We start from the raw sequence: 14,259 nt of genomic DNA on the forward strand, positions 1-14,259 counted from the left end.
AAAGAGTATTTGGAACAGCTGTTAGTGTAGTTGTGCAGTCCCTTGAGGTAAGAATGAACAAGATGGCGCCTGCATTTTCAGTTCAAGTCATCGTGTTCTATATCTCCTGATAGATCCACAGGGCTGTGTTAAGTGCAAGCGGCTGCTGCTGACTTTGAATCAAGGATATCTGAAGAGAGAGTCAACAGCAGTCTGCAGCAGCTGCACCTGACAGGCAGGCAACTAGCACTGCAGCACCCCCCGCCCCCACCTTAATAAACCTCTCCCCCCCCCCCACACACACACAGACACACACCGTGGGGCTCCGGGGAGCTGTGACGCAGTCGTCATTTCACAGGATGACACAGTCAAAGCATGGGGAACTTCCCACTGCTGAGCTGTCTCTACAAGAACACCTATTTCAATCCTCCAACATCACCCCCCCCCATGCCCCATTTAGAATGGTATGGTCCAATTGACAATAGTTCACGGCGATTGGGTAAAAATGATGTCAGTTTCATTCCAAAACAAACACTGACAGAGGGACAGAGAGATTAATCAAGCTCAAAAAACAGCGGGCACGAAAACATCAATTTTCTCGGGCTCCATCGTTTCTGATGTATCTTGATTTATCTCCCCGTGATGAGAACACATATCAGGGTATTTTGACGGATCACTTTCTTCCCTGTGTTCCCAAACCCTGTTTCATTCTCAGCCCTCCTACGTAAAGACTTCAGATCAGAACTGCTCACACTGGGTCCCACAGCTTCACAAACCCATCCACCATCACACACACACACACACACACTCACATACTGTCCCTATCCCCCACACTGTCCAAGCACGACTCTGGTTGTCACTTAATCATTTTTCGTCAGATGAGTCATCAGTCCCCGGCCCAGCTCATCTCAGCCTGTCACTCAGCCATTAATTGAATCAAACACTGCAAAACCGGGTAATTGCCCTTCCCAATGAGGCTGTCTGATTAAATGATAATGTTGTCCGATGCTGTCTGGTCAAATGGAAGGACTGTGGAGGGTGATGTCCCTTCGTAGGTAGGCAATGGGAACCTGAAAAGACAAGGGACTGATGACTCAAACCAGACGTTGGCAAAAACAAACATGTTCTTGTCAGCAATGAGGCAGAGCTTTGAATTATGAACTGTCACGAGTATACGTTTTTGACAGGTGTGGTCTCTTTAAAGTCAAGAAAGACTTTGTTTCTACTTTGCGAAAGGTTCTGTTTGTTTCACCAGGTACACCAAAGCTACAGCTTATGTAACTCTGGAGGGAGACAAGACGACAGATCACACAGGGAAGTACAGTCATGGACAAAGTATTTTAATAAGGTCATCCTTAGTTCCTATGCTGTTTTCTACCCATCATCAAATACCTCATGAGTTTTCTTCACTCATGGTCCATCCTAGCTATAAAAAAACTCAACACAAAGATATGATCCAAAGGGACACACAGTGTCGTGTTTGGGATTAGGGTGACACTGCAGCGGTTGTGATCCCTCTTCCTCGTCATGACAACGCCGAACGCAACGGCGCCCTGTGCCTGATTCCTCGTGCAGCAGTTCTCTCCTGACGGCTGGACTTCATGGCTCAGCGCTGCTCTAATCCAGAGGTCACGCTGCTCGTTGTTCCTGCTGAACGAGGGGAAGTCTCTCTCTCACGTACGCCAAACTCTTTCCTTCTCGTGCTCCGGAGAGCATGAACGCACAGATACTGTATGAAGAAAGACATGAGTGGGGAGGAGGCACCGGAGGAGAGAGAAACACAGAGAACTTCAAAGATAAATGAGAGAAAGAGAGCTCAAACTCGTTCAGATCAGTTCTATGGATTTGACTGACAGGCAGACTTAGGACACCTGACACCAGATGAAGTAGGGCTTAAACAAAGGTTCAGAGTGCATATCGATTCAGAGAAAGCTCACCATCTTGATTTACTAGACTGAGTTGGCTCCACTCCACCCTGCTCTGTCCAAAGAGAATATCTCACTACTGTGGTAGATGTGAGTGTGTTTGAAGTACGGATTCATGGTATATAGGTGATTACTGGACCTCTGCTTCTGTACACATGATAACTAGATCTGTTGTGCTAGAAAGAAATTCATTTTACAAAGAGTATTTTTTTCTTCTCTGGGTGAAAATGTTGATTTGTACAGTAGAAGAGTATTTGATTACATATCAAGAGATTGAAGGTTAGAACCACCCGGAAAGTTACTTTGGAAGATAGCATCTACTAAACGAATACACATTATCATTATAGTGTCCTGATTTAAGTTGTGTTTGTTTTGGACAACAGGGCCGCCCCATAGGTAAAGGAAGAGTCTGTTAACTTGTGGGGGCGATGCCAGGAGTGGTTCGTCCCTACACATGGCCTTGTGTCTCTGAGTTGATCATCACTGATTACTGGCTGAGCCACGATGGATGATCAAGTACCAAATGGTTCATTTCCCAAGAAGCTTTTCTCTAATTACCAATGAACACGCTGGTTAACGGTAGATAGAGGCAACTGCCACTTTCCTCACAAGCACATGAAGTGTTCCATGACTCTGTGGAACACAACGGCTTGACGAGAAGCAGAGTCAGTCCTCCTCCTGACTGGGGCCCTGTCAGCCATGGGCACTGTCTCAGAAGGACTCCACACGGCCTAGCATTTAATCGGCTCCCCGGAGACCAGAAAAGGTTGCACCAGAGGGGCCTGACCAAGGTGCTGATTAAGCCTGGCCTGCTGTAATGAAGTGCCCTATGGAGGATGCATGTCTCGCACAGACCTGACTCAGCCTCCCCCACCTCGACATGACACCTTGAGATGCCTGTTTCACAATCAGCTTCCAGCTTCCGGCTTTGCCCTACCAAGGAAATCAGAGATAACTGCTCTTTAGAGGGGGAACGACTCAATGAGATTTTAAGGGAAACCCAGACAATTCTTTCTCAGTGTGTATGTGTGTGTGTGTGTGGTCTGATGGATTCTCCCTCTCTCCAGTGGTGACCTGACCACCTTCGTCGGATGGCTTTTAACGAGGGGCAGATGGCCCCGCTCCCCTGCTCCTCTTCCGCTCATCATCTCTCCGTCTGTCGGCATAGTAACCGGTCAAAGAGGAGCAATCCTGGTTTAATAATGCTTCCTCTCGCCAGATTCCGCCCCTGTCGACAGGTCATAAGCGGGAGACACACAACAGGGGCGGAGTCTAGCGAGGGACAGTCATCCGTGAGAGGGAGCTGCATCCAACCAGTTTGGCTCCTCTGTGTGTTCCTTTAGTCCCTTTGGTTTACTGGTCATGTGCAGACAGGTAGACAGAGCATTTTGATTGGTCAGGGCATCGTGCCTCAGGTAGCACACAATGTTGGTTAGCAAGGGGTGTGGCTTAGCTGTTTCTGTTGTGTGACACTTTTTAAAGCACCGCCTTGTGAAATGAGACAGACTGCCCCTTTACGTCCCGCTGATCAACAGAAGGGATTAACCCAATACCGGGAATACTTGACCTGCTTTACCGCCTGCTGACGAGGAGAGTGTGATAGTATTTGCTGTACCCCAACATGGTGCTAAGCACCGCCCAGGAGGCTGGCCTCTGACAGTTACAGTGCCACAGAGACGTGCCTGTTGTGGCAAGAACCACAGGAAGGGGAGGGGCCTAAATTGAGGCCTGGTATTGCAGAGAACAGACCTCACCACACAATGCTGCAAGACTTCAGACAGTAGACCAGCCAATCAGACGTCTTCTTATTGTTGTCTGGGGTGTTCGTGCTGCTGGTTCAGAATAGCTGGTTAGGAGGGACTGAAGGGCCTCTTCTACAATCTGAGAGAGTAGGGGTGCACTCACAGACACACACGGTCAGGTTTACTGGACTGGAACTAAAGAGTGAGTAGTATTGCTATTCTGCAACAGGTATTAATAACAGCTGGAGAGCGAGAGCGGAGGGACATTTGCAATAATTCTTTTATTTTAGTGCTGTATTTTATGAGGTTGATTGTGTTTGGCAAAACAATGAACAAAATTAAAAGTCGCTCATCGTCTAAACCTTTGTTCAAACTGTAAATACAGTTTTCTTCATTTTCACAAAGATGCACTGGTGTGAGATCTGTGGTAGTGACATCCCTGTCACATGCTAGTGTACCAACAGGAAACCAAGCAGCTTAACACCAAAACTTCTCAGGGAGGGATGTGATGCTGAACTACAACAAGTGGGATCAGGCTGGACAAGCTCATTGAAGCAATAAGAGGAAGCAGGCTGAACAGATCTGCATGAACACAGCGGTTCACTCGCTCTGGCATGACTTGGAGATTAACAGCCTAATGAGAGAGAGCGTCACTCCAAAAACGACAACAAAGAAGTCAATCCACAGTACTGTGCCTCACAAATGAGATACGTTTTGGCGATTTGATATCTTTTTTGGGGCCAATGGGTTCTGTTTAGCCTGGCTTTGTGCCTTACTTGATTCATTGGAGTGGAGCCACCTTCTCTGGCTGAGAGAGAAGCCGTCCTGGTTGTGTCTAAACTGGCAAAGAAGACAGTTCTGTTCTGGTGAAAATGTTCTGTTTGGGGATTACTTTACGATGTTCTGGTGCTATTTGACTGACACACAGATGCACAGTAATACATTTTTGGGGTTTTTCTCTCTCGTGTTTCGTTTCTTGTCTTTGTGAGTTGACAGTTTGAAGTGCCTCTCTGAAAAGCCAGATTCATGTTTTTCTTCCAGGATGTTAAGGAGTTCCTTCCTATGACAAACTTGAAAGGTTAGGCTAGTTTGGGCTAGGTTTGGTTTAGCTATGTTAGTGTTAGGTTTCAGGGCGATGCCACTGAGCATACAGCCAGTGGTGTGAGTTTGCACATGGGGTGGAGGCTGAAAGAGAGCACAGTATTTACACTCACAAAACAGCATCTTATCCATAGATCCCATTCTGAAGCGTGTCACCTGATCGACACACAACAATCAGGCTCGTCGCCCAAGTCACCAAAAGAAGTCGTCCGGTGTGGTGGTTACCACTCTGGTCGTACAACTCTTTTGTAAAGCTCTCTCTCTCGCAAGTCGCTTTGGATAAAAGCGTCTGCTAAATGACTAAATGTAAATGTAACTCCTTCGAGTGCCGTCGGATATAACGCGTTTCACCTGCTCCTCTCCACTTCCTGTCTCCTTCCCCCTCCGGCCACGCCGTCTGTGTATGCGCTGGCTGGAGCAGCCAGGGATGGTGTCAGAGGAAGAGCAAGACAGATCTGATGGAGGTCACAGATTAGAACAGCGGATGTGGATTCCCGGGAGAGCAGGCGTCCTCTGGGATCCATCTCTCTTTTTATAGAAAGCCTAGCAGCCGGGCTCGGAACTCCACAACCTCATTCATCTCTGGGGCTCCAGAGACCAGGGGCGCTGCACCAGGAGAACGTCCCAAACCCCCCGTGCATGGATGTTAATAGACGGCACCTCCTACCGTCAATAATACATGTTATTACAGACGGGACTGTTCCTATTTACACTGAGCCTCTTTTATGCACTGCGGTCAAGACTAGTTAAGCACTAATGGGTGGAGAGCTGGTGAACATCTTTTCACAGTATGGCTGACTGTTATTTGAAAAGCACGGTATTTACTGCAGGGCACTGGGGAGAAGCTTCTGGATCACTGGGGAGCGTGTATGTAGGAGGAACCCTGTTACGGGTCCTGTTATTGGTTATGTAACAGTGATCAATGATGACGTGTGGACGTGTGTGAAAAAACAAGCGCTGATGTATGCATGGATACAAGCAATCATACTCAGGAATAACACTGAAAAAGAACGTTGCTCTTTATGCCAATGTGTGCACATCTACACACACACACACACACAGAAACACAGAAGAAAACCAGGTTGTGTTTTCTCCATTTTAAAGTTGCAGGGATGGTCCAAGGCTTCCTTTATCTTCCCCGGAGAGAGATCAGACAGCCATGGGATGGGAGTCACAGCAGCTTCATAAAGCTGCCTTCAAAGACCACTGCTCATACGGGGCTTGGTGTCCCTTAATGACATGCCGTGTGTTATTCCTCCCATTAATTGTGATTTGTTCACACTTCAGTACATAGAAGAGGTCTGCCTTCATCTGAGTATCTATGGTAACTCTCACTCCTGTAATTCGACAGGATGAGTTAGTGAGTTAGTAAGTCTCACGTCTTTTCTGTTTCTGTAGCAGGGCTGAAGAGAAAGGCTGTGGTGGCTGAGAAGTGAATGGTACACAGTTTGCAAAACACAGGGCCAATGATTACTAGAAAAGTGGACCCTGTTTCATGGATGGAACCTCCATGAAATTGTATGAAAGAATGACCTTGACAGATATCTACATTCATTCACCGTAAACACCAGAGAGCTGCATACTGGATAAAACCTGGGAATGGATTCTTTCACAAACAATTCACTTGGGAAACACTGTTGCTTTTAATTACAATTGTGAGCAAACAGGCTGTAGTTGGAGGAGAACAAACCTCCCATTTGAATGTGAGCAGTAGATTGCCTATGGTGGCCTGTTCTTTCAGCTGCTCCCTCCCTCGCTGTGTCGTGTCCCAAGATGACGTCTCTCTCTCTTTCTCTCTCTCTCCACAAACAGGATTCTGCGCAGAGACAACCGGAAAAAAAGAAAAAAAAAATCAGTAGCTCGCTTAGTACCCTAACACGACGAGAGAGTTGGACGCCATCGCTGGGACTGAAAGCGGGCCGTCTCCACGCAGTCACGCCGCCTGTGACAGACGAGGCAGAGCAACACACGCCAGCTGCCTGGCTCTTTCTAAACACATCCACCCACAAACACGTCCTCTCAACATGTGTGACCGGTGCACATTATTAAGTCAACCCACTGGAGTTCCCCTGCAAGCACGTCATTGTTAAGTGGACTCTTTTATTCAGTCCTCCTACCCAGGTCTGAGTGTTCTCTGTGGGGCTTCCAGGGGGCTGTTTATCGTTCTTGTTGTTTTACAGTGGGTGGGCCTTCTATCTCTTCAGTTGAGCCCATTATCAACTAAGAGCCAATGAGTCACAGCATTGTAGGCATCACAGGCCGGAGAGCTCGCACTCTCTCTTCAACGTCGCACCGACACCGGCGTGCACGCTCGCCATAATGCACACAACAGCAACACACGCTCGGTTACAGAGCTCAGCCAAAAACAAAGCCACTGACCCCCCTCCTCTCTTACCCACACAAACTCCCACACGTACAACAACAACAAAAAAGACAAAAGGCAATTTGCATACCGAGACAAGATGCACGCCCTGTGTCCCTGTCACGCATCTCGCCCCGCTCTCTGCACTGCTCTGTCTCTTTCTCTCGGACTCTCTCTCTCTCTTTCTGACACGCGACACGCTCTGTCTCTCTCTCTGTCTTTCTCTCTTTAGGACTCTTTCTCTGTTTCTCTCTCTCTGTGTGACACTTCATTACCTAAAGTTTGCAGAGAAAAAAGGGCTGAGGTGGTCAAACTTTTGGAGGTCTGACCACCTCTATGGGGGCTGTGCAGTGATGCGTGAAGGCCCCCTGAGGACCACAGTCCACGTCCAGGCATTTTAAATAAAGCCCTGGCCTGATTCCTCTGCCCAGGCTCAGGCTCAGGCTGAGGCATGCCCTGGATGCCCAGCCCAGCCTATCACAGGTGACAAAGCACAAAGAAGGGTACTGAATGGGTGCCTGTCATGTTAAGTGAAGGTGATTGCTTTCCCGAGGCCTGAGGGGCTGGATGTGAATGGGAGTTATATTGTGACATTAAGGAGAGGAGGACCTATTTCTGCACACTGTCATCACGATGACCTTTACATGACCTTGCAGGGGAAAAAACCTCCGCAGCTGCTTATTGGCTATTAAGTCCCATCGCCTAGACAACCATCCTGTGGGAATGGAGGAGATAGCTCGTCCACAGTAGCCAGGCAGCCACGGAGACTGTCTGAAGGTCAGGTGACCAGATGTAGATTTGCCTAGCAAACGACGGCAGGTTGGAAGGGACATGCAAAAGAGGTGTGGGGGGGGGGGACTGGGACTGGTGGCATGAACCCTGGAAGCACCGAATGTGAAGGGCAGGCCTGGGGCAAGGCTCACCCCACCTTTCCTCCAGCTGTGTCAGTTGGAGACATGCACCCAGGTCATCCATGCATCCCAATCCTGAAACACTGGTGTTCTTCAGCGTGCAGACCCAGAGCCTCCCTTCGGCTCAGTAGCTAAGCGCTATCCTGTGGTTCTGAAGGTGTGTGTCTCCTATTCAAGAGCACGCCTATGATAATGAGGCAGATAATTGCTTTGATTGGGTAATTAGCACTCTGTTTCAGGCAGAGCAATCGATGTCAGGCAACAGTGAAGTTGTCAGACTCATTCCTGAGGGAGTACAAGACACTGCCTTTTTACATCCACAGTGCCAACTGGCTGGATCATTCTCCTTTACACAGTGACGATTTAATGTTAATAAAGATGATTTCACATGAAATCCATATTTTAGGATAGTCATTGTTGTAGAAATACGGATGGTAAAAGGACGGTTTACTTTGGCTTGGCTTCCTCCCCGTGTGCGATTCCTTTGACAAATGATCGGTTCTGTGGTTCTACTCATTTAGACCTGTCGATGGTAGGCGTCTGCTTTCTGTTACAAATAGTTGATGGACGATGTTTACGACCACGTACGTGTGCGTGTTTACACATGCGTTAGTGTGCGTCGACAGCACACAGGTGGTTCAGACAGCAGCCCCTTAAGTGCAGGGACTGACCAGCTGCTCATGACAGAGGGCAAAGGTCAGGATGCTGCTGTCCCACCCTCTGGCCTGTACACACACACACACACACACACACGTGTGCACCTACACACACGCTTTTCTCTTCCTAAAAGATTAGTCCAATCTCCCGGGTACAAGGGCTACGCTCAAGTGAACACAGTATTAGACCCGGTCATTAACTATTAACCATCTCCTCTTCATCAGTCGGCTGGCGTCTACGCCTGCCAAGGTCATTGTCTCCGAGAGGACCCGGAGCGGAACGCTTCTGACATCAAAATAATCACACACACACAAAAAAATGACAACATAAAAGAAAGGTGTCGCCTTACAGTCCGGAACCTTCCCCAGACCCTCTGTGCAGAATTGCACCCGCGTGAACAGGAGAGAACAGCGCAAGCACCCACGGGGGTGTAAAGTGATCGTCACAAGTAGACCACTGCAGCACATTTTCGGTGCAGCCCAAGCGTGACCTGAATCCAGGTAGAGGAGGAGGAAGGAGGCAGGCCAAGGTCCACGGCAGCCTGTTTTTCCGTGCGAGAACACGGTGAGTTTGCAAAGTATAACTCATAACTCAATCGTTTTGTACTTTGACATGCCCTAGAATGCCATTACGTGTGCGGGGTGGTGATTCCCTTCAAGAAGAACGCCGTGTCTTTGTGTCTACGTGACGACAGCAACGAATGAAGATACAATGAAGGTCATGGCTGCCATGCACAACCCATTACCTTAATAAGAGTCACGGCTTTCACGATGAGCGCATCCATCCAAAACAGGAATGCCTCATTCAACAACGGACCAAGGTCTTCCCTGTTTTTTTTTCTGTTTTTTCCTTGTTTCTCCACAGCTATCTTGCTTTCTTAGTCATTTCCATGCTTCTCTTTCTCAGTCCTCTGTGGCTCTCTATGGGGCTCTCTCGCTCAAAGAGCCAACATTGACCTTGCAGCTCAGACGCTCTCCAGGCCAGGAGGAGGAGACACTGCATCACACCACATCTCTCTCTCTCTCTCTCTCTCTCTCTCTCTCCTCTCTCTCTCTCTCTCTCTCTCCTCTCATCTCGCTGCTCTCTCTTCCCTCTCTCTCTACTCTCTCGTCTCTCTCTCTCTCTCTCTCTCTCTCTCTCTCTCTCTCTCTCTCTCTCTCTCTCTCTCTCTCTCTCTCTCTCTCTCTCTCATCTCTCTCTCTCTCTTCTCTCTCCTCTCTCTCCCTCTGTCTCTCTCCCTCTCTATCTTACTCGCTGTCTCTTTCCCTCTCTCTTACTTTCAGTCTCTCTCTTTTCCTCTCCACTCCCTGATCCCCCCCCCTCTTTCTCTCTAAGCTCTCTTTCTCTTCTCATTCTCTCCCTCTCTTTCTTTGTGGGCTCCCTTGCTTCTCTGTGTGCTGTCTTATCTGGGTTCTGATCAGGGCTGCTGCAGTCTTCTGATGGGATTGCAGCCAGACCCACTGGGCCCTGACCAGGAGCGAGGAAGAAGATAATCACATTACGGAAATGGCCACACATAATCCAGCAGATTTGCCCCCCCCCCCCAATCCCAGGGACTAATTGTGAAATGGAAAATGTGGTATGACAACAAAAATGTCACCAATACAAAACATGTGCGTGAGAGGGAGCGAGAGAGAAAAAGAGAGAGATCAAGACAGAGATAGACAGACAAAGAGAGAGAGAGACAGAAGAAGAGGGAGGCAGAGAGTAGGAGGAGGCAGGGACTCCCACATGGAGGGTCCAAACAAACGTTGGCATTAGAGGGTTGACGTCATCGGGGGCTGTCCTTGTTCCCCTGCCTGTCCCCAGAATACAGCGCCGGAGTCAATGAGAGGCGATCACCTTATCGACTCAATCTTGTATGCCATGCAGTCCCTGAATCCATCCTCATAACACTAAGGCAGGGACACACTGCAAGCCTTAATGGGCTAATATGAGCCAGGGAAAGATGAATAGGCTTAATAATGCGTTCTACCTTTGACTCAGTGCAGCTATAAAAGCAATAGAGCCTTGTCTCCTGTCGGACCAACAAATTAAATCAAATGACCCCCCCCCCCCCCCCCCCTCCTGCTGTGTGGTAGCTCTTCGCTGTGGCTGAACAGGGAACAAGTTTCAGAGAGAGGGGAAGAAATAGATAGAGTGGAGAGGAGAGAGAGAGAGAGAGAGAGAGAGAGAGAGAGAGAGAGAGAGAGAGAGAGAGAGAGAGAGAGAGAGAGAGAGAGAGAGAGAGAGAGAGAGAGAGAGAGAGAGAGAGAGAGAGAGAGAGAGGAGAGAGAGAGAGGAGAGAGAGAGAGAGAGAGAGAGAGGAGAGAGAGAGAGAGAGTAAAACAGGGAAAGTAAGAGCGAGACAATGAGGCAAAGTAAGCCAGAGCCAGAGAAAGATGAGAATAAGAGCCAAAGAGAGAGAGAGAGAGAGGTTTCCACCCCCTCCAGGCGCACCTGCAGTCCCAGTACATCCGTGGGCAGTCAGAGCGGCGGCAGACAGAGCACAGAGCCGGGACTGATGGGAGTTTGATGACTTTGCTCTCGCTCGCCCTATCTCTGGCTGCCTCCTACAAGAACACCACAACACCAGGGACCCCCCCCCTGCCCCCCCACAACCCGCTGGAGGACAGGAGACATGAAAGAGACGGAGTGAGAGGGGTGAGAGAGAAAGAGTGGGAGAGAGACAACACAGCTATGGTTGACCTAAGGTCGGGAAGAGGAGAGATGAGTTTCGCTGAACCGTGGTGGAGTTTCAACCAAATGCCTGGAGATGTTTTCCTACTCATGCCAACTTGAAATTGAAAAAAAAGCCTTGGAAGTAACTGAAATTCTGATTTATTCCAAGATAAGATGCATCTATGAATGTTGCACTAATACAGCTCTTATATTGGCAGATGTGAGATGCTGTTTACTGCGCATAGACATAAACTACTTAGACCCCGTGTTGGGTTTGTAGTACATGGTATTATCTGCCCCCAAAAAGCCATGGGGCCTTACCCATCTATCTACAGTATATGTCTGTCTGTCTGTGCCAGTCTGGATCAGTGAGGGCTTAATCAGGAGGTCACGCCCAATACCCCTTGCCTGGGTCAACCACAAACACACAGGTTCATATTTGGTAGGCAGTACCAGGGCAACCCTGGTCCTCCAGTCTGGACCCCCACCCCCCTAGGACGCTTCTTCCTGTTACTGCCAGGCTGAGCATGGAGTCAGACCCTAGGCCAACTCCAACCCAGAAGGAAAATAGACCAAAACCTGCTTGGTACTGAATCTCTCCCCATGCAATCACACAATATAGCTGGTGTGGAGCGTCTAAATATGGGCTGAGGGGCTAAGAGTCTGATTCCTGCTGGGTTATTTAAACTACCCAATTATCCTCTAGCCTTACGGGAGGTGACCCACGCTGGCCTCCTGGTCTCCTGGGGCACCTGGAAGTAGGTCTCATTATGACGAGAGGGCTGGGGTGCCATGCGGGGTGCGGAGGAGGAGGTGGGGCAGACAGCACATCAGCCTGACCATCTGTTGCTCTGAAGGCCTGTCTGTGTTGCTGTGAAGGCCTGTCTGTGTTGCTGTGAAGGCCTGTCTGTGTTGCTCTGAAGGCCTGTCTGTGTTGCTGCGAAGGCCTGTCTGTGTTGCTGTGAAGGCCTGTCTGTGTTGCTCTAAGGGCCTGTCTGTGTTGCTGTGAAGGCCTGTCTGTGTTGCTGCGAAGGCCTGTCTGTGTTGCTGCGAAGGCCTGTCTGTGTTGCTGCGAAGGCCTGTCTGTGTTGCTGTGAAGGCCTGTCTGTGTTGCTGTGAAGGCCTGTCTGTGTTGCTGTGAAGGCCTGTCTGTGTTGCTGTGAAGGCCTGTCTGTGTTGCTGTGAAGGCCTGTCTGTGTTGCTGTGAAGGCCTGTCTGTGTTGCTGTGAAGGCCTTTCTGTGTTGCTGTGAAGGCCTGTCTGTGTTGCTGTGAAGGCCTGTCTGTGTTGCTGTGAAGGCCTGTCTGTGTTGCTGCGAAGGCCTGCCTGCCTCCGTGGAGTCTTTCTGCTTTCCGAGCTGGAAGCCCGGGGTCAAGGTACACCAGGAGGAACAACAGCAGATTGTGATGAGACAGCATGGAGGATTCCATGGCATCAGCCCTGTGTCGTCAGAAAACTTCCTTTACACCAGTTATTCATTTTTCAACGAATGAACCGAAACGCAAATACACACACACGCACACACACACACTGCATAAATGTGATGACATGAGGTGAGGACAGACTACAAGGACAGAAAACGTGACTTCAAACAGTCGAAGAATTCTTCCGTGGTTTGATTTGTACTACATATGAGTTCCGCTTAAAAATAACCTCAAATGAGCACTGCCATTTGATAAGGAGTATTTGTACTTGGCACAAACAACACACCAAAAAAAGCTTGCTTTGGGAACATATGAGAGGAAGAGAAACACAGATGCAAAGATAGAGGGCAGGGGGCAGACAACCCAGCACTCCAAAGTTCCACCAAGTGACCTTTCTAAATCGAGTCAGCGTGATCTCATTTAGCATCCCCACACCACGGGACTGAGAAGGACCTGACTCGGGTTCGACGTGGGCGGCTGGGATGGCACCCTGCTACCAGCGTCACTGAGGGATCCTCCAATATTCAGCAGCAGGGGCAGCTTGGGTTAGCCTTGTGGAGGCAGCCTGATCTGACGGTTGACAGGCTGTGTCCCTGTAGAGAAACACGTATGTCAACCAACTCAGGTTGGTTTGACAAGGCCATGTTTACAGAATAAATGTTGATTGATCGGATAAATGTGTGTGGCCTATGAGGACTACAATTTAAGGTAACCTTGTCAAGGGTAGACAACAAACTCTAGAATACTATATATGTGGGCTGAGACTAATTGATTAATTTTAATCTCATCTAGCTTGTGTTTCACACAACATTAAGTTGGGTATTGTGATAAGGCTCATTACCAGACATACACTATCAACAACCAACCTCGTTCAGTGGTTTTAAAGGGACCACTCTACTGTGTGGTTTCCTGAGGGGATACCTGGAAGGTGGGAGTCTTCATCACCGATCACGCATCACCAGGGTGTCAGGATAGTCATACTGGAACACACTGTGCCCCCAAGAGATGACATCACTGGCCTTCTTCTTTCCCCTCCCCTGCATCTAGGGTGACCACCTGTCCCGCTTTGCTTTGTATCGCACGGCATCTTCGATATGCAACATATGCAACAACACAGGAGGTGAAAATGCAGTGTGATACACCGCAAAGCGGGACAGGTGGTCAGGCACCCTACCTGCATCCCCTGCTAGGTTAGGGTTATCTCTCTCAGCTTGGCGGAGTGAGAGAGTGGGGGGTTTGGGTGAGCAGGAGTGGGCGAGAGGGAGATGGGGGGGGGGGGGGGGGGGTGGGTGCTACGCTGTGCAGCGCTGAATCATCCCTGACTCTTATTCAATGTTTCCTCCATTTGATGGCGTTATCGCCCCGGGCGCTGATCATTTCCATCATCCCCTCGTCCCTCAGACAAGGGTCCCTGCAGGAGGAGGGAGTCCTGCTGATGTTATCCTCAGTCCGAAGGACCAGGCATCAATACACTGGAGAAAAGGGACCGGAAACACTC

The sequence above is a fragment of the Hypomesus transpacificus genome, chromosome 5, assembly GCF_021917145.1.
Source record: "Hypomesus transpacificus isolate Combined female chromosome 5, fHypTra1, whole genome shotgun sequence".
Lineage (NCBI taxonomy): Eukaryota > Metazoa > Chordata > Actinopteri > Osmeriformes > Osmeridae > Hypomesus > Hypomesus transpacificus.